The sequence below is a fragment of the Hipposideros armiger genome, unplaced genomic scaffold (genome assembly GCF_001890085.2).
Source record: "Hipposideros armiger isolate ML-2016 unplaced genomic scaffold, ASM189008v1 scaffold_115, whole genome shotgun sequence".
In the NCBI taxonomy this organism is placed as follows: domain Eukaryota; kingdom Metazoa; phylum Chordata; class Mammalia; order Chiroptera; family Hipposideridae; genus Hipposideros; species Hipposideros armiger.
The window spans coordinates 1,736,443-1,760,349 of NW_017731465.1; the positions used below are offsets into that span (position 1 = coordinate 1,736,443).

The 23,907-nt window shown below is 36.6% G+C and overlaps 1 long non-coding RNA gene across 4 annotated transcripts in view; it reads left to right on the forward strand.

Moving 5' to 3' along the window:
* LOC109385435 (uncharacterized) overlaps positions 1-23,907 on the forward strand; it is a 336,203-nt gene that overhangs the window by 97,030 nt on the left and 215,266 nt on the right. The window contains exon 4 of one of the 4 annotated variants that reach the window (XR_002124619.1): positions 11,424-11,503. The exons of the other annotated variants lie outside the window; for them this stretch is intronic. This is a non-coding gene — a long non-coding RNA (uncharacterized LOC109385435). Of the gene's footprint in view, positions 1-11,423; positions 11,504-23,907 lie in introns of those variants that run through there. 4 annotated transcript variants of the gene reach the window in all.

Below are 23,907 nucleotides of genomic sequence, written 5' to 3' on the forward strand. Positions count from 1 at the left end.
GCTTTCTCACTCTTAGCAACTTGCAATCATGTCTGCTCCTCTGTCTTAAGAATTCTGGATTTCTTATGCACAAGGAAGACCTTTTCACTCTGAGCCAGTTGTATACCAAGAACTGTGACAATTACAGATCTAAAAAGTCAGACAAAAGTTATGTTAGGGTTTCAGCATCCTGAAAACCCAATACCTAACTCCACCTTGGAACCAAAGATAATATATCCTTATTTATCACTGAGCGCTTACTATCTAATAGGGCCTTGAAAATGTCATCATCCTATAATATTTTCCAAATTGACCCTTGCCGATAAGATTAAGGATAAAGTAACTTTCCTCATCCAGCTCCCTCTAACTCCTGTCATTAGACCAGAATGGATTACTATATAATTCATTGTATGTGTATCAATTCCATATTTTTCATAGGTTAAGAAATAGTGACTTCCTGATGAATTTTACAAGGTTACAGAAAAATATGGAGGATAGAAAAGTATTTCATTATTTTTATTTTGGTTACGTCAGAGAAAAGGTGTTTAGGACTAATGTTAAAATGGATTTGATATATAAACATGTGTCTGTGTTATATAACAGAATGGCAATTAAATAAGAATACATGGTTTGCCTTTTTCATTTGAACATTTTAAAGTAATGCTGTTTTAATATTTGATAGATACAGACTTCAGAGCTTGAAATAAAAGAGAAAATTATATTTGCTTCTCATCTTTTATTTTTAGCCGTTTTTTCAAGGCCTTCATGACTTGTTATTTCTCAAGGTTAACATATTCAAACTAAGGTTCCCACCATGCATTTGATTTATTAAAGCACATGTAGCCTCACACAGAGTGGAATTGCTGAACCTCTCCTGGTGTACATTTTCAAAGTGAGCGTGGTGAAGCAAAGCAAAAATTGTGTCTCCTTTGTGAATGTGAATGCCAGCTCCCCTGGCAGAACACTTAGTTTCCAAGATGGATGCACAATTGACACTGGATGGAGCACATTTAAGCTTTTTACTGTCCTACAAAATAACAGGATCACATTGTGATTTTATTTCTTTATCTACATTAACTGAAGACATTGCAACTTATTGACTGTAAACAAGTTTCAGAAGTCCATCTGTCAAAATGGAATTGAAAATAATTGCTTTCTTATTAATGAATTAAATATATTATGGGCACTATATGATACAAACCCAGCTAAAAGGTTAGTACATTATTAAAGAACCAAATTTACTCTAACTTAATATACTTATGATACACCTTTTTAAATGAATAATGGGATTAAAAATTGGGAAACATAAAAAAATATGTGATGCTCACAGAATACATTTGTGGCCTATAGAAATTTTAAACATTATCAAGCTCTATTTCAAATTATGTAGCATTATACTTTTTATTTGTTTTGTAGATTTATAGCTTGCCTCCTAATACCAATGTTTTAAAAACATGAATCTTTATTATACTCTTTTGTACACAAAATTGTTATTCTGAATGCTTATCATTTTTCAGAGTAACTAAACTTTATAGAGACCTTCACCTTTAAGTAAAGGGATTTTTGAGATACTGACTTTTTATTAATTATTTAAAAATAATATTTCTCATTATGATTCTCAAATACAAATAATGTGCTTATTTTATTTATATTAAGTAACCTATCATAAGCACTATCAGAAATACTAAATTTTAAAAAATAAACTCCATCTGTTTATGATATATATTAAAATTCTAAGTGTTAGACAAATTTCTCACTTTAGTATATTGGTGTACTTTTATTTTTAATGTATAATTGCTATCAATTATAGCTTTAGCATGTTTAAAAGTTATCTTCTCTCTAAAGTTCTTGCTATATTATGCTAACTATTTGTCTTTGGAAGCATTTATATTATCCAGAGTTTAAAGAAAGTCTCAAGATTTCCAAGTCCAATACTCTCCCGACATGAAACCCAGAGCTTACCACTCCCTAATAAAGCCAGGAGCTCACAATTTTATTTATTCTTGCTAATGAGGGGACTCTTTTTTTAATGTGTGAAGATTAACAAATTGGATCTATTTAACTAACATGGAAAACAGATATTTCTACTGGAATTTTCTTCAGAGAATCCTATTTCTACATCTTATTATCTGAATTCTTTTTTTATCCATTTGATTTTCTTGGCTGAATTGCTCCTCAATTAATCTTCCTTGATCCAACCATATCCGCTCAGGTTTTTTATAACCTGACCTTGAGTACTGTTGCTTTAGCTTTTATTACACATGCTCCACCATGCAGAGCTTTGTCCATCTTCATTTTATATAGTTTATATTAAGAAAAAATAATTATTTTTTTATTTTTCTAATACAAAATTGTATAACATTAAGTGTGTTTTATACACAGCTTGTGTATCTATCATTGCTCCTACTCCCTTTTGTTGTCTAGGGAGCAAAATGTTTATCTTTTTCTATATCAGAAATTGACTTCAAGTATCTGTAGTTATGATAATCAGTCATTAAAAACAGCCTCACATTACCATTTTTTCCTCTTTCTTTTTCTTCAAAAATATTTTTCTTTAGATACAAATTTTTATTAAAAGTTTCTACACATTTTTATGTCAATACCAGAGGTATATTTATGGCAGTCTCACTACTTACCTACAAGTCCTTAGAAAATTAATGTTTTGGTTCTCTTTTTTTTCTTTTTTGGTCTTATGAAGTGTTCATTAGTTTTTAGAAGAAGGCTTTTCACATAAATGATGCCAATTCAATTAAACTGAGCAGTAATATTTGAAATCATCTACTGAAGTTTGCTAGATAATCTTATTTCAGTAGTTCTATTTTAACAAGTGGCAATTCCATCTTCATATCATAAAAAAAAATAGCAACTCTTCAAAGCTGATTGAGAGAAAGGACCAGGATCATTCCATACTTTATAAGAATGGTGAAAACTCAATTTGCCTCCATCTTTACAACATACATATACACACTCAAATTGTGGAGATAAGGCTTTATTAAATATTCTCTCTACATTAAACCAAGTTTCTTTTTGGATGAATTGCGTGTGTGTTTTTTTCTCAGCTCAATATTCTCCTAGAGGAACTAACAGGTTTTAGTTCGCTCTGTATTACTCCTAACTACTTTTTGTTTCTCTCTAAATAAAATGTCCCAAATTATGAAGGTCACTACCAAAAAATTAAGACCAGCAGATCTTAAATATTTATATAGTTAGTCTATAGTCAATCATTCACTACAGAAGTTTATTACATTTAGATATCTAGAAGTATATTCTGCCAAAGATTTTTCCCTTTTAGGAATTCAATATTGGTATGAGCCTATAACCATGCTAGGTAATGGTAGTATGTGCTTTGCATTTTTTTTATCTGGGCAGTTGATAAGAATCATGTTTCTAAGTTGAAACATTGAAGTTCTGAGCATTAATTTTTCTGCATGTTGAAGTGGCACCAGAATTTTTTGTGAGGGAATTTTGCAGATGCCCACTCTATTTCCTTTGCCAGCCATGTGTGCAGGTGAGGTTATTATAGGAATCCTGGAATAAGCTCACAAAAGGATGGCGACCCTGCCTTTCTCTGGTTGTTACATGACAAGCATAGCGTATGTGGAGGTCAGTTTTTTGTCAGATTGTATAACCTTGAAATCACTGCTACCTTCATCAAAAATTTGGCTGTGCAAGCAATATTCCTGGAGGAGTTCACAAAAATATAAAGCTTATTCACTTGAGGAGTTCAAAAAATACTTATGTCAAGCCTCACCCATAGACATTCTGATTTTATAATTTTGGGATAAAAATAAAATATCTCAATTTCTTTTTCTCTCAAAATCCATAATTAATTCTGAAAAATAATGAGGATTAAGAACTACTTTTCTTGGTACCTCAAGTTACATTCCTGAATTATGTCAGAGAACCTCAAATCCCCAAATGCCAAAGTAAGCTGCAAATTTGATTTTTAACTTTTTAGCCCTTATGAGAATAATCCCAGCCACCCTTCTGGAAATCTGCCAAGTTTTCTTGTATCCACTTGGCTCATGAGCCTTAGAGCATCACAATGGTAGAGAATGTACTTCCCATTGGGGTACTTTATTACATGTGATCGTATCTACAGAGGTGTGGCAACAACGAGAGTCCCACACAATTCTAAGACCCTCTTCCAATTGGGCTCAATTCCATTGACACCCTTGTTTAATATTTCCTGCTTCCTCAGATAGTCATCTGATTCATGTCTTTGGCCTCCAGACAGAGAAAGTTCTCTGCCTATAAGGGTTTGTGTGATTCGATTGGACCCAGCTAATCCAAATAATCTCCCTATCTTAATTCCATGTGCAGAGTCCCTTTTAACATGAAATGTAAGATATTCAGAGGTCTCAGGGATGAGGCCATATATTTGGAGGCAGAACATGCATTCTGCCTGTTAGACTCTTATACACTTACTGGCACCTCACTTTTCCCCTCTCCGTTTTGTATTTTTCACTCTTACTCATAAGGAATCTTGCCATCATGTGTGATTTGCTTTTAGAGCTGATTAAGCGAATGTTGAAACAAAAGGTCAGTGAGATGCTACTACTTTAGGAAGATTCTATATTTTGGCTGGAACTTAATGCCATAGCCTCTTTTCCCTCCCAAAGACACACTGACACTTTAGAAATAGTTTTCCTCTTTCTTATTCTAGCTTCTTATGAGCTATACCTCAATGTGAAACAGAATACCTTGACATCATGTTTAATTAACTCTGAGCTCATAGATTGTCTTCACTTTAGAAGCTGCAGAGAATATTTTTCTTCATTTATATAAATACTCTTTCCTATTAATTCACAAGAATAAATGTGAGCAATTTAAAATGTGTGAATCCTGATGGATTTAAGCTCTAATTTGTTTCTTAAATGCAGAAAACAAATGGGGAATTGGGGGGATGGGGCTTCATAGAGTTTCTTAAAAGAAAACTGTACATTTAAATCATAACTTCAAGATTTGTTTCACTTTTCAAAGAGGCAACAACTCTGTCTTAAAATACAATAGTGTTTTGTGCTAAAGGCTAAAGCACTAAAACACATCCATTTAAAATAAAATCATAATAGTCTCAAGAGATGCATCTGATCACACTCACATCTCACCAAAAAATAGTGGGGTGTACAGATGGCTGCAGTGATGTAATGTAATGTATGTCCAGGGCATTTGTAAGATACCATTGGGGGACAATGCTTTATGGCAGCTGCAGTCCTTTCTTGGTGAGCTTGGTTTTAAAAATGATTTCTCATCTACTCAGACAGGCTCTTTTGCTGAAAGTCTCCAAAGACCCTTTCATTACCCTACCTTTTCAATGACTTTCCATAAAGAAATACAAGATGTGAATCTGGCTTTTAATGTGTACCATTTAAAGAAGTTATCAATGATATATTAGTCATTCCATCCAGTGCCTCTGTGAGGTGGGTGAATGAATAATTACAAGTGACCTTCAGACAAGTGAGGATCTAATGTAGCCTTGAAGGCTTCTCAGTATGGGATGTTTTCTCTGATGGGTGAATAAGCACTGAGTCATTAGCATGACATTTGAGAGATTATTAACAATTTGTAACTAAAATAAATCTATTTTTCTTAGTTATGATAATGGGTTACTCCTCTTACCTGTAATGCTGGATTTAAAATTTTTCTTTCAAGACTCATCACTTAATGGGTGTATTTCCCTTCAGGGAAGGAGAGAGTGAAGCTATCAGAAAAAAAACAACATTTAATAAAAAAATTAAAACATAAAAATTTAAAACTAGGAAATTTTAAAAAGTTGAGAAAAATATGGATTCTTATTTTCTAATCCATGGCTAAATTAAAACATATATCTATATATCATTAACAGACAGTTCTAAAGTTTAACCCTGGTTTACAAAACTAACCAGCTCAATTGTCTTGGAGGAATAATTCATTCTTTTGGTTACCACATTAAGCCTGTCAAAATATTAGATGATAAGCAATGTATAGGAAGGTAATTTGTCATCCATCTTTGTTTCCCTAATGCCCTGTATGGAGGAGATACTTAACACAGATTTGTTGAGTAATGGTGTCAATTTTTTTTTTGTATTCTCTTTTATTCAGTAATCTCTTTCTCTCGACTTCAAAGTGGTAGGAAAGGTAAGGTCACTAGTCCATACAGAGGGACAAATGGGTGGGGGATTCTCTACCTTAGACACTGTTTCAGGTTGAGCCACATTCAAGAAGCAAAGCAATTCAGGCAGCAAGGGGTTGAGTGCTCGTAATGAGGACCTCTATGAACATAGTTCTTTCTTGTTTACATAATGCACAAAAAGAATGGTAAGAAATGTATTCCCACCAACTTATTTAATGTTTTCCTACTTTTTCCACTTTCATATTTATCCTAGCCTGTTAACTTTATTTCTTCTTCTTTTATAATATCTCTCCCATTATTCTCTTCCATAGCACTTTCTCTACTTGTCATCTAATTAACACAAGACCCCATAATAACAACCTTTCATCTTTACCAGGGTAATTGTCCTTTTTTTTTTAGACATTCAAAACTAGATAGACATAAAAAAATATACATCAGTTGAGTCGTGAAGGTTAAGAACTACTCACTTTTCTCAGTTTTCATCTTCTCATTTTCCTCATATGTTTTCTCTTTATGTTTTCAATGCCTTTATTTAACTTTATTTTTCTGCTCTTTAGAAAGAATCAGTAGCTTGCCATTTCTATGCTTAGTCTACAAGGCCAAAACCTACTTCATAGCTATTCAATCTACTTTGAATGTTATGCCAAGCTGAGCAGTCCTTGGGCATCGTTTTTGTTAGGTACTGGCAGCTAAAGACTTTATTCAGTATACAGCAGAATCAATATGATGTTGATATAATTTTTTTTTATTGTAGCAACAACTGAAAACAAGTTTCCACTTAAGCAAAGACACGCTTGTAATCAGATGGTCAATAATTGCAAAAAATAAGAGAAGTTGATGTGCTTTACTCAGAAATTGCATCATTGATGAAAGAGGGGTGACAATGTTACTGAAATTGTCTTCCTAACCTTACTGAATTGGTTTGAACTATGTTAGAGCAACTTACAAAAGACTGCCAGGAAGAGCCTGGAGTATACTTATAAGGTTGGTTTTCTCAATCAACAGAATATGCTATTCATTCATTCATTCATTCATTCATTCATTCACTTACTAAACCAATATTGATTGAACTACTAGTATGTTCCAGGGCACTATGCACAGAACTAAAAAACATTTTTCCTGCTTCAATGATCTCATGTATGGCTGGAGTTAGGGAAGATATGGATCGAGATAGAAACATATAATCAAAATTTAGTGTGTAAAAACCATTACAGAATTGTGTATAAGGAACACTGTTACACAGAGGGCTGATTGTTATTGATTCAAGGAAGAATAGAGTTACACAAGACTAGCTGAGAGGCTTGCCTCAACCAGACACTGCTGAATGCTCTTGGGTAACAGCCAGTATATCTTTGGATTTCAGTTATATCATATGCACAACGAGAGTATGAATCTGATAACAGGAACAGTAGCTAAATTTATTGAACACTTTCTATTTGGCAGGTACTGTTCTACGAATTTTACTTATATTAACTGATCAATTTTTCCAATTATCCTATGAGACAGCTACCATTAATATGCTACTTTTTTCCCCCTGTGGATAAATTGAGATCCATAGAAATTAAGTAATTTGGGCAAAGTCACCCAGTCAGTAAGTGGTAGACAAGATAATACTACTGACTCTTTCTTCTAAGTACAAACTCTTGCAGTGGAAATTTCCAAATCCATTTACTGAGAATGCAGTTGAAGGAAATTGACCAAGCTTAATATAATATAAAATGGAGTTTTCCCACAGCAAATGTACTCTCTCTCTCTCTCTCTCTCTCTCTCTCTCTCTCTCTCTCTCTCAACATATATATTATATTAAAGCTCATCTAAACATGCTTGTGTTTAGTTTCCATGGAATCCATGAACTTGCAGAGAACACAGTGTACTTTCCAAAGTCAAATGACTAAATTCTTTCGAACATCTGATATAGGAGTTAAAGCGAGAAACAAGATGACTAAATTGAGAGTGGGTGGCACAGGCAGAGTGGATACTCCATGGAGAGAATTTGTTGCCTTAAAAGATTTTTGAAATATTTAAAAAAAGATTTTAAAGGCCCTCCTTGAGTTAGTTGATATTATTGTTTCAAACTCTAAGTTCACCACACTTGGAAGAGTTACTTTTAAATATGCTCGCCTTCTCAACATTTTCTCCCCCCTTCAGTTTACCACCTCACGGTATTTACACATAACAGGTTTCACCAGCTGTCCAAAAGTAGATCATTCCTATGAAACCTTCATAAGCCAGAATGGCCTAGAGTGAAAATGAAATTACCATTAATTTATATGGAAAAACTTTTGGGCATTCTAAGACCCCAAAACTAAATTACCGAATCATACCAAATATACTTAATTATACCCATTTTTACTCTGAGCATCACTCCCTTACAAGCTCTCTTAGGCTTTTCCAATAGCATAAGACACATCTTGCTAACGGTTACACAAAAATCAATCAAGTTATAGTACAGATGCTCACAGACACAGTTCAAAGCTAAGGTGGTTTGATGTTGAGATGCTCAGTGTAGTTCCCAGGAGGAGCTTGGAAGGGCCAGTCTCGCTGCTCCTGGTCTGAGCTGCCTCTATAATGGCTTGCTGCAGAACGAATGCTGGACAATATTTTTGCTTTTTTTTTTCATAAAAGTGACAATTTTCTTTGGATTTCTTTTGATTAGTGAAAACAGGAGCTAATGTAAGTCTTTCCTAAAAGCAAAGTAGAGTCATGCGAACTTTTGAAAAGCGGGAGTACCTGTTTATTTATGTAACTTAACACTAATAAGAAATGTGTTTTAAACTTATCCCTTCCTTTATGCTCTTATTTATAATAGTCCTTACCTCACATATCTGAAGGATGGGCATCTTCCCACGGTACCTCATAGCATTATCAAGGACAAAATGAGAATACTTTGCAAAATCCTATTCAAATGTAAAGGTAAATTTTCATTTTCCTAACCTTTTATTCTGAGGGACAAGCTCTGTGAATGAGAAAGTATTGAATTTTAGTTAATGATCTCATTAGAGCTGCACTTACATAACTTAATTTTTTTTTTAAATTGGGGAATTGGGAGATGGGAACAGCACTGGGGAATTGGGGGAAGGGGAACAGACAAGTTGCTGTCCTTTTGTTCTTCAGTCTAGTTGTGGAGGACGTTGCTTCACTGGCCCANGCTGGCTTCTGGTTGGCCGCTCACAGCGGCTGCTGGCCGCTCACGCTGACTGCTGGCTACACACGGTAGCCCATGACAACTCACTGCAGCTGGGCTGCAGCCTACGCCATAGCCTGCGACTCACAGCAGCCCAGCTCCAGGTTGAGATGTTGTTCAGCATCTTAGCTGTAGAGGGCAGCGTCACTGGCCCTCATATGTGGGATCCGAACCGGGGCCTTCTGGCGTCCCAAGCCAGCTCTCAACCAACATGCCACTCGGCCAGCCCCATAACTTTTAAAACCAAGTAAGTTTCGATATTTTGGGCATAACTGAATCTGTTATTTTTTTAACATTTAATATTATTTTATATTAATTTCAGGTGTACAGCATACATTTGGAGTGTATTCCTTTGTTTCGTATTTTGGCTGCCTCTCTGTTTGTTCCTATGCATTATGTAGATCTGTTATGTTTCCCAGTCTTGCTGGGTGGTCTTATGTAGTAGGTGCCCTTTGGGACCCAGTGGCACAGTCTCCCTAGTCCCTCAGCTGGGTGCTCAAGGAGTGTCCCTTGTGTGAGTTCTGTGTGCCTTGATTGCTATTGGCACATTAGTGGGCAGGGTTGACCCTCAGGCTGAATGGCTGTGGGGTTTGGCCATGTCCACAGCTTATGGGATGCCATGAGGGGGCTTACCAAATGGAGCGGGATTCACCCCATTGGGCTCTTGTGCTGAGACCATGCTTTATGTGTGCTGCTGTGGGAGTAATTAGGCAGTGCTTTGCTGTGGTCTGAAGCCAACCTCCAAGTATATTGATTCTGGGGCATCTCAGAAGGAGCTCCGGTGTAGGCCCAGGCCACTCACTGCCTGTGACTGGTCGGGGACTACCTGGTAGGAGGTGTAAAGCAATTTGCTGTTGTTCTCTGCTTGTGCTGGACCTGGAAGTCCCTGGGAGAGGCCTCACTGTGAACTGATGTCAGCTGCTACCAGTACCGGGCTTGGGGTAGCTCTGCAAAAAGTCAGGACATCCTGAGGCCTGCTGCCACCTGCCAGCTCCCATAAGGTTCAGCCATAGGTAAAGACTCATGTGGTATGCCACTGGGTGAGGCAGGGTCTCAGGTGATCACTAGAGTGGTAAGAATTGTGGTCACTAGGTTAGTGTAGATTCTGGTTTTGTTTTGCGCTAGTGCTGAACTTGGAGTGACTCAGCACAAGTCTCAGAGCATACAGAGGCCAGTGGCCGCCTGCCTGGGGTCTGCCAAACTCCAATAGTTTTCCAAGGAAGAGTGCAATATGGGTGTATAGAGCATATAAAATATACTATAAACAAGGTTGTTTTTGGATTGAGGCTTGCAACACAAGTTTTTTTGCTGGTAGGGACACAAGCTAGGCTGCACATGTGTGAGACTGATAAGAGTAAAGTGAAAGTAAACATGTTTGTGTTTTTGTGTGAAACTGAGAATAGCAAAATTAAGTGGTAAACACGTTCACCAAAACAACTTCTGGTTATCACCTGAGAAGTAAACAAGTGTAAGGAAAAGAGGATAAAAGTAGAGCTCAACAGCAGTGTCATGAGTAGTCTGACTGAGCGCTCTGATTAAGACCCCCTGCAAGGTGTGGGCCTTGATACTCCAGAACTCTCTGAAGTTCTTTCTTGCAAGACCAGCTTACCTCAGACCCTTCATGTGTCCAGTTGTCTCTCCCAGATCAGAGACCTTCATCTCGACTGACTCTAGGACTTGGTTCATTATTAAATTCTATTCTATCCTGTATAACCCTCTGTGCTTACCAGAGCATTGGCCTGTGGAGGGACATTGGTTCCCAAATAAAGCTCTGTTACTCACTCTAGCTGAACCTGAGTGTGGGGACTTTGTTTCCCGCTCACATCACGAGTACCACGCAGGGACATGGGACCCTGCTGAGGGGTTAATGTCCCCTTGACTTTCAGGAAGGGGCTGAAATGAATGTGGCAACTGCCCTTTCAGGTACTCATGACAGTGGGTGGGGCTGGCAGCTCATGAGAAAGTGCCTCCAGCGTGCATGAGTTGTGTGGGGCGGAGTCCTGCTGAGTCAGCAGAGCAGAGCAGCAGATCTCACCAGACCAATCAGATTCAAACTTGGCCTGTGGGGTGGGTGGGCTCAACACAGGCAAGATGGTGCCCTGCATGGAAGGAAGACTTCTCATTGGGAAAATGCTGACTGTCTTCCAGTTTTCCCACCAAAGCCACACACCTCAGTCTGCCCCCGCTGCATGTCTCTGAGGCCCTCCAAGTCACCATCCCTCTGCTGGAGCCCAAGGTGAGTGCCTGCGAGTGAGTGAACCTGTGCACACACGGTTTAAGAGGACATCTGGGTTTCCCTTAGTCTCCCACACCACCCAAATGGTTAGAATTCCCACTGTTTTTCACAGCCAGATGTTGTGGGGGCTCCTTTTCCCAGCACACGTATTCTGGGCTGGGAAGCCTAGTGTGAGGGCTGGGTTCCCTCGCTCCTCCAGGGAGAATCTCCATGGCCAGATATCCCTCCTGATTCTCAACCACCACAGGGAGGTTTGGGGCCTGTTCCACATCTCCGTCCCTCCCACAAGTCTCGATGTGGCTTCTTTTTTATATTTTTAGTTATAGGACTCCTGTTCAGCTAGACTTCAGATAGTTCTCCAGGTTGATTGTTCTATAATTTAGTTGTAATTTTAATGTGTTTATGGAAGAAAGTAGGCACAGTGTTTAGCTACTCTGTCATTTGGATCTCTCCTACCTGAATCTGTTTTGAAAATGCTTCTAGGAAGTCATAAATGAGAGATTTATAAATTTATTAATGAATATAAACATTCTTAAGGGAAGCTGTATACATTTCTGAAGAAAGGCTCCCTCTCACTACATAAGCATCTGATTGGTAATACAACTCAGGTGAATTTAATGCATTGCTCTGCATTAAATGGGAAATGGGAAAGCCAGCTGCTTGATGATACTAATTTTTATCAGTCTAATGTAAGAACACTACATGTGATTCTATTAATATTATTCATGATTAAAATCAGAGAAAGTTTTCAGAATACCAGTAAGCTGATTTAGACTTATTTAGACTTGAATCTTAATATACACTTAAGACTTTATGACTACTAGAATAACTATGAGTAATAAGATATACTTTAAATCTAACATGACACATTTGAATGGAATCATTTCAAGCAAATAGTACGATGTCAATGTACATAAAGACAGCATTACATTGTGGGTTTGAGTGGGGTAATTGGCAATTCTGATATTTAACATTTCAAAGCCTATGACTTCGATTTAATAATGTCTTATTTTTGTAATGCATTTTTGTGCTTCACAATTTATAAAGTATGTTGCATGAATAATCATTTTGTTCCTTAAAAAAATTCACTTAAGAGCAGTAAGGCATGAATCATTACTTTTATTTTAAAGATGAGTCATCTAATATTGGAAATGCAATGTGCCATGCTCAAGCTCACACAGATAGGGAGTGGGATAAATAGGAACTAGAATCTAGGCTTTTTGATTCCAAAATTCATCTTTGTTGCATTAGGGCACATCCATTCCCCTAAACGTAAGTGAAATAATTATTTATCAAATGTAGAGCCAAAGGACACTTTTCTTGACTTGTCTTCTTATTTAAGGCTAGAATATTATTTTGCTTTTCTCTGTGAATCCTTCAGATCCATTCTTCATTTTATTTTATAACTTGAACACTTCTTATGATATATCAAAGAAAGTCAAATAACCTGAAGGAAGAATTGTTGATTCTAGAAGTATATTTGGGGGTTTAATTTCAGTCAATTCAGTCTCTTACAACCAAATATGTGTGTGTAGAAGCCTACATCTGAGTTCACTAGAACCCCAACAAATTGTGACAAATATATTATCAGTGAAACTGGCAAGTATTATGTTTTCTCTGCTTTAAAGTTTTCTTAAATATAAAATGGGGATTACAGTTTACCTCAGATAATTGTATGATAATTAAATAAATCAATAATATAAAACTTTTAATGGCACATAGTAAGCACCATCAGCATTAGCCATTATTAACTATTATTAATAAATAGATACAATAGTAACACTTTCTAAACTGGTGCTTCATTTAATTCAATATTTTTTATATCACATACATTTAAATAAACTTCCACTTTTTTGAAGGGCTTCACAATATCATATTAAAGGTTGAGATTCTCAATAGAAAATATTATATTTATTAAGATTAAATAATTTATAGGGTTGGAATTTAGAAAAGAGGGTCAGTGCTATAAATCCTGAGTGTGTTTTGACCTTACATATTTTTCAGACATTTTGACCTACAAGCATCCTGGTAGTTTTAGACTAAGCATAAAGTGCCCACTTGCTTCAATAATTGGCATGTAAGGATAATAATTACATCAGTCATGCTTTCAAGAAACATAGAGTTAGTATTTAGACATAATGGGATGAAAAGAACTTATTAAGACAGAAAATTCTGTTAATAATGTTAATCTTCTATATTAAGCCCTTGAGCGTGTATCAACACAAATAGGTAATCATATTTAAGGGACTAAAATTTTCCCTCAATCCATGACTGTTCACTACTTACCCATAACAAAGACAGCAGTTTTCAGGGAACTGACAATTTATTATTGGTTATTTATTTTAAAATAATAGCTCTCTCTTACAGAATATTCAATTTAGATTGAAAATAGATGGCTCAATGGCTAATTTTAAAGATAGGATGGGAGGAAATAAAGAAAGAATGGAAAGAGGAAGAACAAATTGAAAACTCTTTTTAGTTAGAATTAACAGGTAGAGAAAAACCTTGAGTTAGTTTAAGACGATTGAAAATTTTATTTTGTAAGTGCTCAAGTCTCTCACACAACTGAAGAACATAAATACATTTAGGTCTTGAAGACAATTAGGAAAAGTACAGAAATGCCATCAAAAATTTGAATTTTACATCTTAGAATCAACTGTCCAAAGATGATTGACCAGACACCCTTTTTTATCCAAGGCAACAATTTCCAGGGAAGGGACTCCCTGGTCCAGGCTAAGTCAGACTGGAACTTCAGTACTTCAGTCCCACTCACCATGACTGGGAGAAAAAGGAAAGGAGTACAGTATTATCATCAGTCCAATTTGGATGAGATATCTACTTCTGAAAAAATCAGCTCTGGTCAGGGGGCTGAGTTGCCACTAACTTGTTTGCTCTTATTCCGATGATGTGCTAGGGAAAAACAACTGTTGCTAGAAGAGAGGTACCAAGCAGAAAGCCCCATAGTATTCCACTGAAATTCATTTGTTTATTTAATATTCGCATAACTGATATTTACTGAGAAAAATCTATGTGCCTGACAGTGTTGTAGATACTGGGCATACAGCAATAAACAAAATAAATACATTGAACCTACAGAAAGCTTGTATTATTTTTATTATAACATATTTTGAGAACTTTATGGTAACTACTCCCAGTAAGTATTTCATACACACCTTCAGAGAATTTAAACTATCCATTTATTTGTTTGTTTTAAAACTTGAATGAAGCTAAAATTACTTTTCATACCATTCAGTCTGAGCACAGTAACGTTTGGTTTTGGATGATCGACTGCTACTCTTGGTTGGTAAAATGCAGAAATATGCCAGGAAGTCCTATGTTTCTACTTTACGCCTTTTTATCCACTTTTCCCTTTAGTTTCTTTTCTTTCTTTTTACATATCGCCAGTTGTTCCTCAAAGGAGCAATCTATTTTTCATTTAGTAAAGAACAGCCTTGGAGTCTAATTTGGTAAGACTCCACGAGACTCTATAAAACTGGCCTTGCATGCCAGGGCCTCTGAAAAGTTCATGACTGCTTACTAGAGATTTTAGCTAATCTTCTGGGTAGAGGACAGTGGACTAAGGAATAGCCCACAGGCTAGTAGAGTAGAATATTACTCCTGGAGAACAGATGTCTAGTTTTTAACTCCTGAGGGAAAAAAAAAAAAACACCTAAAACTGCTTGCACTGGATAAAGAGGATGGCAATCCCACCAGGCTCTAACAAGCATGATTAAATGCCAGGCACTGTGCAGCATCCTGGGACATAAACACATTAGTGGCAGAGTGGGAACAGTTTGGAAATAGCACTCAGTCAGTAAGAAGATTTGAGATGAGGTCCCAGTTCAGCCAGAAGGAACCAAAGAGTGTAACTGTCTGTGAAAAGATTCCCTTTGATTTCTTACACAGGGCAAATGGGCATCCAATATAAAAATTTTTACCTATAAAAATACTGAAGATTTATTGAAAGGAAAAATAAATAATGTCCTTTTCTAACACCTTGTTATTAATGATTTGTTAACATTAAATACATTCACCATTAAGACCAAACTTTTCTTAAACAGAATTTTTTAATAACGTACTGAAGAAGCCACTGTTAATCTTGTTAATTAGTAATTTTCAAAGTGCCTGAGATTAATGTAAGCTTATAAGTATTTTTTAAATTAAATACATGACAGGGTGAAAATATTAAAAAAATATTAGAGAGAAAAATATTTTCATTGATCAGTTTAAAATAGTCTCTTTTCCATAGTGGATACTAATAAATATGTTTAAAAAGGATTATATCTTACATAGTGCTAAGTTATCTTAATTTTGGGGGATGGTTTAAAATAGAACATATAATACATAGGGCACTCATAAGCTTTTTTAAAGGAGGCAATAAAAACACTACCCTGAACAAATTATTTTTTATTTGAATGGTAATACTTCCACCTGTATATACAATGTACTTCAACACTACATATTATTGTGCTTAAAGAGAGAGAGGATTAGGAACTCATAAATCACATACTACCTTACATATGGAAAATATTCAATACATTTATTAAAATAAATAATTGGGTAATAAGAAGAATTTGTTTGTACTAGGTATCCTTTGTTTCAGTTATGACTGGTTCTTTTTTGTTTTCTATCTCCATTTTTATATTTCCTATGTCTTTGTTGAAGTTTTCACTGAGTTCATCTACTCTTCCCCTAAGTTCATTGAGCATTCTTATAGGCAGTGCTTTGACCTCTGAGTCTGGTTGATCACTTGTCTCCATTTCATTTAGTTCTTTTTCTGGAACTTTGTTCTATTCTTTCATTTGGGACATGTTTCTTTGACTCCCCATTTTGGCTGCCTCCCTGTGTTTGTTTCTATGTATTAGGTAGGGCTACTATGTCTACCAGTCTTAGTAGAGTGATCTTATGTAGTATGTGTCCTTTGGGGCCCAGTGGCACAGTCTCCCTGGTCACCTGAGCTGGGTGCTCCATGTGGGTCACTTGTGTGGGTTATGTGTGCCCTCTGATTGTACTTGAGCCTTGGTTGGTGTTTGCACATCAATGGGAGGGATTGACCCTCAGGCTGGTTTTTTGTGAGGACGGCCTGTGACTACAGTGGAGGAGCTGTCATTCTGGGTCTGACCCTATGGAGCAGGGTTCACTTTAGCAGGACTCTGGTGCCTGCTCATTCTGCCCTCTGTGTGTGTTGTCCATAGAGGCAGCTGTATGATACTCCAGCTGGGTCCAAAGCTGGCCACTGGATCCTGGGAAGGGCTTCACCACAGGTAAAGTTCAGCCACAGCCTGTGCCCTATCCGGGGCCACATGGCATGAGTCACATAGCAATCCACAGATGTTAGCCACCCAAGCTGGAGGTGTATGGGAGAAGCCACATGGAAAACTGAGCCTGGCTGCTGCTGGTGCCTGGCTTAGGGCTGCTCAGCATTAAGTACAGGGCACACTGAGGCCATATGCTGCTTGTTTACGGTTTGTGAACCTTTGAGAGATTTTAGGAAAGTATGTTGCATGAGCCCAAACAGGCCATTTGAATGGAAAAGCTACTGGAATTGGCTTGGATGGGTCCATTAGTTGGATGTGTTGGGGTCTCAGTTAATCATGATCTGGGGCCAGCAGTGTCAGCCAGGTTGATGGAGATTCAGATAAAGCAGCCACCTGTATCTGCAAGCTGGGAGTGTAGGAGGTCTCAATAAAGAAGCAATGGCTTCTGCCAGCACTTCTGTGTGGGAGAAAGCTGCCCCTCCATTCTTCCCCTGAAGCCAGACAATTCAATTCTTCCTCATATGTCCCTGGCACCTTTGGAGCTGCTACCCCAGTGCTGGAGTTCAAAACAAGTAAGTCTGTCAACAAGTTAGTCCATGTCCAAACCCTTTAAGAGGAGTGCCTGAGACTGCAACCACCGTCTGTCTCACCCAGCCTTAATCTCTGCTGGTTTTCACAGATAAGAGTTGTGGGGACTTCTCTTCCTGGCACTGGAACCCTGGGCTGGGGAGCCTGGTGTGGGGCTGGGACCCCTTGATCCTTTGGGGGAACCTCCATAGCTAAGATATTCTTCCTGAGTTTTAACTGCCCTACGTGGGTGTGGGACCTGCTCATTCCAAATCTCCACCCCTCCTACCAGTCTCCACCTGGCTTATTCTGCATGTCCTTAGTTATAGGATTCCTGTTCAATTAGACTTCAGGTGATTGTCAATGAATGGTTCTATAGTTTAGTTGTAATTTTAGGTGCTTGAGAGGAGGCAAGCACAACATTTACCTATTCTGCTATCTTAACTAAAAAATCTATAGCCAGAATAGTGATTGTCTACTTAAGCTCACCAGCATCAGACCCATGAAGTATGTGTTTCTCCATATGATATTTCTGTGTGTGTGTGTTTTCTTTTTTTTTATAAGCAAAGCACTATAAAATAACCACAAATCTTGTTGCATTAGAGATGAGATTGTCACAATCATTCTAGTTCATATCCAGTTGATATTAAAAATAGGGCATTTCACAAGGTAAGCACCAGGGAAATTGCATTTTCTAGAATCAGGTCCCCTGCACAATTTCAAAGTGATGTAGCTTCAACATCAGGCAAGGAGTTTGATTTTATGACAATGTGTTTACAAATATATTAAGGGTGGAATTTTCAGCACCCTGAGTGGGATTTGAGTTGCATGTCTTGCTTATCATAACAGTGGATGTTTGTCTATAGTTGTGTCTCTTGGCAATATGATGAAAATGAGTCCAGTGTTTACTTTTGTTTCTCTTTGGTTTAAACTCTGTGTCCCTCCCCCACACAAAAACCCGTTTAGATGACATTTTAAGTGCCAAAAGGACACATTAATTAAATGTCAGAGAAGGGATGCTCCAGAAAGGATGCCACTCATACAAAAAGCTTCAATGAGGAGTCGATTTTGAATACTGAGAAGCCCCAAATGAACTACAATCTAAATTACAGTGGCTCATCAAAACCAACACACTTTTCACAAGCCATTCAACAATTATCCATCTCATAGTCTGAAATTAAAACCCATATGGTTTTCTCTAAGGTCTAGTCCCAATAGTCGTATATTTTTGATGTGTTAACATTAGTGAGATATTACTTTATGTAACATAACTATTCCTATATTTTATACAATTCTGTTTTATTGTAAGCATTTTGCACTTGGCAATGTCTATTGTATAGTGACTTGTTCAAGGACTACAGGTTTCTAAAAAGGTAAAAATTAAGGTCAAGTACTTAATAATCTTTTATAGGAAAATTTCTAAAACATTTTTTGATTTAAAAAAATAGAGTCAGGTTAAAGGACATCTGCTGAAAATTATGGTGATTCTAGAGTTTGCTTACAGCTTTAGCGTAGACAGTTTTCCTGTGCTAATGTGTATTTATTTTAGAGACACTGGTAATCTCTTTTCTTGTTTTGACTTTATCTTAGATTATCTGATCGTGTTTGTGCTTTTCTCCTTCACATAGTCCATTTTCTTTACAGTGTGGTGGGTCTACATCAGTAATCAGAAAAAGAGGATCAAAGTAAAATGTGTTTTTCCATCTTAAAAGTGAAAAATAGTTTTTTTTTTCCCCACCTCACTTAATTGAGCTAGCCTTGCTGAAAGAAATTTGAAACAGTACCAGAGAAATATGTCAGCAAAAGGCAGGACCAGTTCAATATAGAAGTGAAACTTTGATTGGAAGCCCTGATGGTTTATTTTGAAAAAAAATCATCATGTGTTTGGGACCAACTTGTAGTGCTGAGTAGAAGAAAGAAGAGAGCTAAAGAATTTGAAGGTATTACAAGACTTTTGAAATGAGTAGAGGATGAAATTAATCCTTAAACAGATGGTAAATAAAATAGCTAAATAGAAAATAAAAAAAATTGAGGAAAAGTTTTCATGTCTTAAGTAATAGTGCTTGGAGGAGGGGAGGGGGAGTAGTTTTTATTCTATCTGGTGTTCAGAGCCCCGAATTAGGGCTTTTCTTCTTCTATACCAAGGGACAAAATAAGTTTGCTCTTGAACCAGAGAGACTTGGGTTTAGATCTTAGTACTTTGTATTAATACTCATTGTGTAACTTTGGGTAAGTGAGCAAATCTCCTTAATGCTCACATATCTCATTGGTGAGTAGAAGCTAAGAATACTCACCTTGAAGAGATATCAGAAGGAAGTGAAGTAAGATGTAGCTTGTGCTGGGCACATCTTAAAGTCTAACACAAAGGAATTATGTGGCTGGTACAGCCACTATGGAGGACGGATACCCAAGGGAGGGCTGAGATGAGCTTAAGATTGGGGTCCTCATCACAGGCTCCTACACTCAGTGAAATCAGAAAGAGTTGATCATTGGTGAGACCCTGGTCCTGGCTGAGAAAATAGACTGGCAGAGAGCACTGACATGGGGTCAAGGGCTATATCCAAAGGTGTCACTAATGCGTGCCTGGAGAGCCAATGATGAGAGGTCTTAAAGGCCCAGGAAACATGAGTTATAGTCTAGGACACAGGCTGCGAAAGAGAAAGTCCAGCCTTTGGAGCAAATTGAGTACATATCACCAGGGAGCTCCAAGGCTGATAATTTATACAAGTTGATGAGGACAAAAAAAGGCAGTGCACAGCAGAGTTAGCAGGAAATCTTTCCTACTAGGGAAAACAAGCTTTTCTAAAGAAATAAAAATATCTAACATGGCCTAAAAGAACTATCATCTAGCCCCAGCATACCTTACTAATGTTCACCTTGAGCCATTACCATCTTTCTCTCTGAGCCCAATCAGATAGGCTCTATTTAAGTAACTTGAAGTATCACAAGTCTTCTACTTATGGCTTTTGGTTTTGTAGCTCTTTCAAATACCTACACACCATCAGATCACAGTTTAATGTTACTCTCTTATGGAATTCTTATCTGCCCAAATTCCTAACCCCTGTCAAAATAATATCTTATAACCTTGTATTTTTCCTCCTTGTCAGTAATAGTAACATAATTAAAAAGACTGTCTAGTTAGTGATTTAAAATTCCTTAACTTAGTTTTTTTTTGAGGAGAGAGACTTTATCATATTCTGTGCTTATACCATCAGTGTTAAGTGTGGGAGCTTGCATAAGATGAGAAATTAATAAGTGTTTGTCGAATGATTGAATGAATAATAATCAGACAGACAACTTAAAAAATCTTAAGTCTAACACTAAAAGCCTTAGCAGCAAAAATAGATGAAGATCAGAAAAATCCATTACCTGGGACAGGAGAGAAGGGGAAAAAAAGAGCCTCAGTGGAGAATTAAATAGAAACTCCACCAGTCTGTCTAATGCTAGGAGTTTATCAACCTATTAGTGAAATACTCTGAGGTTTAAAAGTTCTGCACTAGAGTTAGGCCCATAATAAATTAGATTAAAAGAATCTGTATGTAGTTTGTCCTTATGTTGCCTTGCTTCTTTTAAACGTATGTCTTGGTGATTGTTAAACTCTGATTCAAATAAACTTTAGTTACAATAAAAACAGGCAGCTGAACTGTGTAGCGCCAGCTCATTAGTCATATCTTTGAAAGTAATGATGCTTAATATTAATGTCAGGTACTGAGCAATTTCATTTATTTTCTCACTTAATCCTATTAACCCTCTGAGGTAATTTTGAAGACGAGGACATTGAAGTTCAAAGAGGCTAAATAATTTGTCTAAAGTTACACAGCTGTTAAGGAGCAGAGCTGCAATTTGAACCCAGTTGTAGGTTATTTCAAACCTCATGTTCTCAGCCTCACTCTATACTAGAAACAGTATAACTGATACAGGCCTGCTTTTATTATTTTATCAGTTTAGTCAAGATCTTATAAAATGTGTCCAAATGGCATTTTTTTTTTCTATGTGTCAGAAAGACTGAATCTTCCATACTCATTTCAAGAGTCTACTCAGCAAATCAAGGTTTTATCCATGTGACTTTCCTTTCTTTTATTTCTATCACTTTTTAAAAGTATACAAAGAGTTTGTACTAGCTGAAATAGCTTGACAGGAATATGGGTTTTATATCAGTAGATTTGGAACCAAATTGAATAATTTCCAAAGATGGCAAGAGATTGCATTAAAACTTGGTACATTAGAGAGAGTAAATTTTGGGGGGTGAGGAGGTGGTGGTGGTGGTGAAGGGGGGGGTTGAACACACTAAGGCAAATATAAGAAATGTTAGTTATTTTTCAATTTATTATTATTTTTTTCTGTCTTCTTGTCTGTCTATAGTGTGGCTTCTTTCATGTTAATTATACTTCACCTGCTTCTATTCTTTCTCTTTAATTTAATAGAAATAATTTTCAGGTTGATATGTTCTTTCTAAACAATAATTTCCCAGGTCAAGCTTCCATGTCTACAGACACGGCCTCTTGACAAGGCCTGGCCTATACATTGCTATGAATTTAGACAGCCTGCCCCTTCCTGACAACTACTGAGTCTAGAGTATGCTAATAATTATTCTTGATTCAAATTATGTAACTTTAAAGGAGACTACATTTTGCATTTATTTCTTGCTCAAGATCAACTAGCAAATAAACAGTACTCTTAACTCTGCAGTAATAAGTTAGACAAAAGTGAAAGAGTAGATTTCTGAAATATTTTTAATACCCATCATTTAAATTTTTTTTTTACCAGGGAAGTTTACATGGAGTAAAATGCACAAATCCTTAAGTGAACTTCAACAAGAGTTTTAATAAATGTGCATACCCATAGATTCTACACCCCGATGAAGATATATCTGTCACCCTGGGAAGCTCCTCCATGTTCCTTCTCCATCAATCCTTCCAAACCCTAAAAGCAAAAACTGCTAATTTTTTAAATATAGTTTGCTTTTTCTAGATATTAAATAAATACATCTCCACAGGAAGTAGTCCTCTATACCTGGCTTGTTTCATGCAGCATAATATCTGTAAAATTCATTCATGGTGTTGCTTATAGCAGTAGTTGCTTTATTTTTATTGCTAAATAACATTCCACTGTAAGTGTATCACAAATTGTTTATCATTTTCCTGATGTTGGGATCTGAATTGTTCCCAATTTGGAACTGTTAAAAATAAAGCTTATAGGAACATTTAACATTTAGAGAAGCTATGTTTTCATTTCTCTTGGATAAATACTTAGACATGGGATTGTTGGGTCACAGGGTAGGTGTCCATGCACCTTTGTAAGAAACTACTAACATGTTTTACATTCCTAGTAACTGTGTTCTGGTCATTACACATACTCTTATCACTTGGGATCTCTTAAATTTAGCCATTCTAATAGGTATTTAGTGGTATTTCATTGTGATTTTAATTTGCATTTCCCTGATTATGTTGAAGACTTTTTGTATATCTTCCTCTTGAACTGTCTATTTTAGTCATTTGTTCTTTTTTTGTTTTTTCCCCAACTGTGTTGTTTTATTAGTATGGAAGTTCTTTATATACTCTAGGCATAAGCCTTTTGTCAAATATGTATATTTTACAAATATTTTCTCTAGGCCTGTGGCTTGCTTATTCATTTTCTTAGTGCATTTTGATGAGGAGAAATTTCTAATTTTAATATAGCCTACTTTATCTTATTTTTTATAATTATTGCTTTCTGTGTACTGTTTACAAAATCTTTGTCTGCTTGCAGATTGCAAAGATAGTCTCCTTAAGTTTTATTCTAAAAGCTTTATAATTTTATATTTTCCTTATTTTTTTTCTGAATATAATGTTAAACTTTGCTATTGGTTGTATGGATTCCCAACGTATGCCATTTTCAAGTCATTTATTATTAATGAGCATTAATACCTTTAACTCTTTTAAGAACTTGACTCCATTTCTTCCTCTCACCTTCCTACTCTAGAAGGAAAGATTAAGATAAATACTGTGGATGAGTTAGAGTCTAGTCAGAAAGGAGAAACCACCTTTAGTATTTCAGACAGAGAGAATTTAATTCAGAATTGATTATGAGGATGTTGGAAGGGCTTGAGGAGCAAAACAGGAGAAAGTAAGTTTACCTGAAGGTTAGTGACTATGGAAATCAGGGTTGGTGAAGCAAAAGGAAAACAGGAAATTTTCAGCACCTGAGATCTTTGTAAGGCTCTTGTCCTTAGAGAAACAGAACTAAGTAGGAGCTGCCCTCCAAGGCCTCTGCTACTGAAGCTGCAGTCATTCTTCCTGATCCTGCTCCACTGCTGATGATGCATGAAAAACAGGAAAGATAAAGAAGTCACTCCTTTCTTCCTCCTTTCTTTCAAGTCCTACAAATGCCTCTCATTGGCATTACTTAAATAAAAGCTAGTTGCTAAGAATGTCTGGAAACTGCAATCTGTGAGTTTGCAGCTATGAAAATACAGAGCAGAACACATAAAGACAGAAATTTCGCTAAAAGCACAGAAACGATTGCCTAGCACATAAGCCATTAAGTCCCATCTCATTAAATAGCTTTTGGGGCTGCAGAACTGAAAGCCCAC